Below are 5,847 nucleotides of genomic sequence, written 5' to 3' on the forward strand. Positions count from 1 at the left end.
CAGACATGATTAAGCATGTTGCAAAGGAAGAGCATCTGACCCCAATTCAGGTGGCAGTTCACACTGCAATAGCCAACGTAATGGCATGTTCTAAATGTGGCCAGGCAGGCCATGTCGCAGTAAACTGCCCTTGGCTGGGGGACTCGCTGGCAGCGCTCCCCCCACGCCACGATCGACCCAAAGGTCGCTGTCAGGAAAGACGGCAGAGTCAAGTGCTGCCTGCTTAAGTCTATTAAACCAGACCTTCAAAACAAAACTAACGAAAATTGTGAGTTTCTGTTCACAGGACCGGATCATCGGACACCCCCGTAACCCGTATGCCCCGGTGACAAGCGTCCCGCCCGAGCCTGTGAGTTCCATGCCGACCGAATCCAGACCACAACAAAACAGCCTCCGCAAGAGGGGCCCGCGATGCCTTTCCGTGATCTTAATTTTGGAGCTTGTCACTATAGGACAAGTAGAGTCACATCAGCCCTTTAAATGGGTAGTTGAACAGATCGAACAATCTCGAGTAATTAGTACAAAAATAACTACAGGGCCACCAATTTTCAGTGCCACGCCTTGCCAACTAGCACCCATTGAACCCTGTTCCAAACGCAGCTGGTACAAAAATTGGTTCACCAGTTCGCCGTGGTTAACCACCCTGATATCCACCTTGATAGGGCCGATAGCAATGATCATGATGACACTGATCTTTGGACCCTGTATATTGAATAAGCTCATGCCGTTTGTCAAGAGTCGGCTAGAGAAGGTTAACATCATGTTAGTAGAACACCGACACCTGCTTTAAGAATATATCCACTCAGTATTATCCCCAAGTTATCCCAAGGTACACCCTATTCCTACACCCTGGTATTACCTGTCATCCCCTACCTTCTACGTGCCTTCTTCTTTGTGCCTTATGTTTTTATGTCAAGTTTATGATATATAATTTTAAGATTGTTATAAACTATAACAATAGAATAAGACAGTAATAAGAATAAGTAAGAATAAGATAGTTGTATTTTAGCTAGTTTTGTTATGCATAGGGAGGGGGGAAATGTTGCAGATAGTTAGGGTCCGTCGGCCGGAAGATATCGTGCTGTACGGAAAGATAGGGCCCCTAATAGCCAATAGCGTTTAGTTTATGATGTAAGCAGACGAATGTGATGTTGTAAACCTTAGCTATATAACACCTTGTTACCCAGCAATAAACGCCATTTGCCATCCACCACATTGGTGTTAGCAAGCTGATGGTCCGAGCGGCCTGGGGGTGGTCGCCGTGCTGTTCCTGAACCAGGTCGCCGCGCCGTTTGTATGGCAACAGAACTCTTTGAGCCAGACCTGGTTTTGGTAAAGGGGATCCTTGCAATTGTAGTGGAAATTACTGTCCGCCACGAGAGTGGATTGTCAACTTTGAGTGACGCAATGGCAGAAAAAGTGGGCAAATATAAACATCTAGTTGAGGAAGTCCAAGCATTAACATCTGCCTCGGAGATAGAATTCACGTGTTTCCCGATAGGTGCACGTAGGAAGTGGTATAGTGGCAATGAGAGACTTCTAACCGACCTTGGGCTCTGCTCTAGCCGCTTGAAGAGGATAGCGAAGATCTTCTCTCAAAGGGCCCTCCTATCCTCTGTGGACATAACACATATTTTCGCGAGCCGGGCCAGGTAGATGTAGTCATCTGCCTGCGAGGGGAGTGAGAATTGGCTCACTTAATAGGCTTTCTCCCCTAATTAACACCTTTCCGCTCAGGCTCCGTACTAAAGTCTACTAACCTCTTTCCCCGACCAATAATATCTGGTCCGTTTGCAACGGCCAGACCCACCTTCCAGAGGACCAAATTAATCTTTCATCCCCTGGAACTGTCAGCTCTGGTCCTTGCACCGTTCCCCGTTGGGTGGTAGGTAGGGACAGTGGGAGTTAACATCTCGTTCCCATATGGAAGGGATGGATGAACAAGATTCCCACTGTCCCTACCTACTATCCAGCATTGCGAAGGCCCGCGGCGGGTGTTGACGCGATGTGATTTCTGCCCAGTGCTCTGAATGTCAAAGTGAAGAAATTCAATGAAGCGCGGGTAAACGGCGGGCGTAACTATGACTCTCTTACTGGGGACCGTGGTTACAACCCGGGCTTAGCTGCAGAGACAGTACCTCCACGTGGTTTCCGCTGGACCCCGTAACATCGGGTGACTGAAGCTATCTCTGCCCCGGGAGTGGTTCCTCCTTGCCCTATTCCTCCTCACTGGCTGCTCAATAGTATTCTAGGCATGAAATATAGCGACAGTCCTAGTGGTTGTCTTGTTGGGCCGTAGCCCCTTGCTTCAGGGGTTGTTCGTGAAGTCTCTCAGGAGAACTTGGGGGTGGTGTTCTTCTGGGTATAGCTAAACCCCCTAGACTGTGTCCGATCCATGGGGTCCTGGACCGTGAATTTCGTTTCGGTGGGGACTCAGATGGGAGAATTCCCTGTGGATACGGCCAGGAGGGCACCTGTGCCGTTAACATCTTACCCTGAGTCGGAATGCCACCTACCGCTGCCCCTGACATTTTGTAACTCGGACTTGACTATTTGGGGAGGGGTTCGCCCCAAACCGGTGGACTGCCTGGGAGATCTTCCAGAGGTGTATGATGCAGTCCCGGAGGTGGCTGGGCCTTGGGAATCGGTGGGTGGGAGCCCAGCGGGGGAAGGGGTCAGGTCGCCTGGGATTGCGTCACCCTCTGGTACTGCGGTCCGATATGATTTTGGGAGTCCCACCCTCGCACCGGGAGCCGAAGCTGCTGAGGTGTCTACCCCGGTAGTGAAGGTTCCGCAAGACCATCCAGCATGTCCGTGCTGTGGTACGAGGGTGGTGAAGATAACGGCGTTGTCAGAATACCTTCGGAGGGCCCACGGTCGGAAACAGGTCCTATATCAGTGCTCCCAATGTGGGAAGACTAACGAGAAACATCATAGCATTGTGTGCCATTTCCCGAAGTGCCGGAGGCCCTCAGTTGAGGAGGGTCCCCTGGGTGAATCTGAGTGGCGTTGTGAGGAATGTGGGCAGAGATTTAACACCAAAAGCAGCCTGTCTCAGCACAAAAGATCTGTGCACCCACTTACGAGGAATGTGGAACGGATAGAGGCAAATCGTCCAAAAGGGAAAGGGAAGCGCGGTGCCCACAAAGGCTGTTGGACCAAGGCGGAGGTGGCCCAGCTGATTGAACTGGAGGGGAGATACAAGAACCAGCGATTTATCAACAAGCTGATCACGGAGCATTTGCCAACAAAATCGACGAAGCAGATCAGTGATAAGAGAAGGCAGCTGGCGGCTGCGACCAAGACATCGTCGCCCGAGAAGAGGGTAACATCATCAACGAGCGGGGAGTCCTCCCCTGAAGTGGAGAAGGTAGAGGGCATCAAGAGAGAATATAGAAGGCGAATTTGAGAGTGGCTATGCGCTGGGCGCCTGCAGGACCAGACTTCGTTCCAGAAGATCTTGGAAGGTGTGGAGAGCAGCTCCGAGATTGTCACCGGTCCGCTGGAGGAACTGGCCTCCTTTGCGAAGGGGAAGCTCGTGGCAGCTAGAGTGCAATACCATCATAAGCATCCAGCTGAGGCCGGGCCTGCGCGAGAGGAGAAGAGGTGGATGAAGCGCAGGGTGGTTCGACGGGGCCTATACCTCAGGTTCCAGCGGCTTTTTGCATTGGATCGCAGGAAGCTTGCTGGGATCATCCTCGACAATGTCGAGTCTATCAAGTGCCCCCTTCTGATGAAAGAAGTCGCCGACGTCTTCCGGAGAATGTGGGAGGAGGTCGCCCCCTTTACCGGCTTGGGCTCATTCCGAAGTTCGGGGACGGCTGACAACGGCGGCTTCAGGCCCATGATCTCCGCCAAGGAGATCATGAAGAACGTCACGGAGATGTCTCGACGCTCCGCGCCGGGTCCCGATGGCCTCTTCCTGCGGGATCTGATGAAGATTGATCCCCAGGGCAGTCGCATGGCTGACTTGTTCAACCTGTGGCTGTTGGCAGGACGGGTCCCGGATCAACTGAAGGCGGGCCGAACGGTCCTGATCCCCAAATCGACTGATCCCGGGAAGATCGGGAACATTGACAACTGGCGGCCCATCACCATCGGGTCTGTTATTCTCAGAATGTTCTCTCGGATTTTGAGCGCTAGACTGCGACGAGCATGCCCCATTAACAGAAGGCAAAGGGGGTTTATAGCAGCCCCTGGCTGCTTGGAAAATCTGAAGCTTCTCCAGGCGCTCATTAAGAGCGTGAAATGAGATCATAGGACCCTTGGAGTCGTGTTTGTCGATTTGGCGAAGGCCTTCGACTCTGTGAACCATCAGCACATCTTCCAAGTCCTGGTCCGGAAGGGTGTCGAGGGACATATTATCGACATCCTAAGAGACCTGTATACCAACGCTGGAATGTATCTGGAGTCAGGTTCCCAGCGATCAGGTTTTATTAAGATCCTCAGGGGAATGAAACAGGGTGACCCGCTCTCTCCTATCCTGTTCAATCTTGCATTAGATCCTTTGCTGTGCCACCTGGAAGTACGTGGCCTCGGTTATAAATATGGCAACCAACAGATAACATCGTTGGCATTCGCGGATGATCTCGCATTGCTCAGTGACTCTTGGGAGGGTATGCAGCGAAGTATTCGAGTGGTGGAGGAATTTTGTCAACGGACCGGGCTGCGGGTTCAAGCGCCGAAATGCCACGGGTTTTTGATTAGGCCAACTAAAGAGTCTTATACCATCAATGACTGCGACCCGTGGACAATTGCAGACATGCAATTGGATATGATCGATCCAGGCAGTTCCGAGAAGTATCTTGGCCTTGGGATAGACCCATGGGTTGGTCTGTCGAAACCGGAACTGTCTGAGGTGCTGGCCTGCTGGGCGAAGAACATCAGGGGTGCCCCTTTGAAACCACTCCAGAAGGTTGATATCCTGAGGAGCTACGCCCTGCCGAGGTTGCTGTTCATTGCAGTTCACGCAGGCCTGAGTGCCACCAGTTTGCATTCCCTCGACCTTTCGATAAGATCTGCTGTCCAGGGCTGGTTACATCTACCGCCTAGTACGTGTGACGGTATTTTTTACGTCAGCTACAAGGACGGCGGGCTGGGTCTTCCCCGTCTGGTGAGCCTGATTCCGAATGTGCAGGCTCGCAGGTGGGTGCGGATCGCCCAATTGGAGGATGATGTCATCAGGAGTGTGGTTCTCCAGGAAGGTATCCAGGAAGAGGTCCGGAGAGTCTGGATCTCGGCTGGCGGGCGACCCGAGAAGGTTCCATCTGTGAAGGGGGAGTTCCCAGTAATGGAGGCCCCGGTGGCCGACGAGGGCCTATCCGAGTGGGAGAAACGAGCTCCACGGGTCATCTTTCCCATTCCCTGTAAGTGGAGAAAAAGAGAGATGGACAATTGGACCAATCTAAAATCACAAGGCCGCGGGATTCGGAATTTTAAAAATGACCGAATCAGTAATGATTGGCTCCTGCATTATGGCCGCATTCCTCACCGCAAGTTAATTACAGCTATCCAGTTGCAGGCCAATGTCTATCCCACACAGGAGTTTTTGGCCCGCGGTCTGGGCGAGGGTGCACCCAGGGGATGTAGGCACTGCTCGGCTGAGTGGGAATCGTGTTCCCACATAATTGGCTACTGCCCAGCTGTCCAAGACGCCAGGATCAAAAGGCATAACGACATCTGTAGTGTGCTGGCTGAAGAGGCTAAAAAGCTGGGATGGGAGATATTTTTAGAACCCCATCTCAGGGATACCACCAATGAACTCTTCAAGCCAGATTTGGTTTTGGTAAAGGGATCCTGTGCGAAGGTAGTGGATGTAACGATCCGCTATGAGAGTGGGTTAACAAC

This window comes from Tinamus guttatus, unplaced genomic scaffold (assembly GCF_059628265.1).
Source record: "Tinamus guttatus ecotype Peru unplaced genomic scaffold, ASM5962826v1 Tinamus_guttatus_pri_ptg000732l, whole genome shotgun sequence".
NCBI classification, from domain to species: Eukaryota; Metazoa; Chordata; class Aves; order Tinamiformes; family Tinamidae; genus Tinamus; species Tinamus guttatus.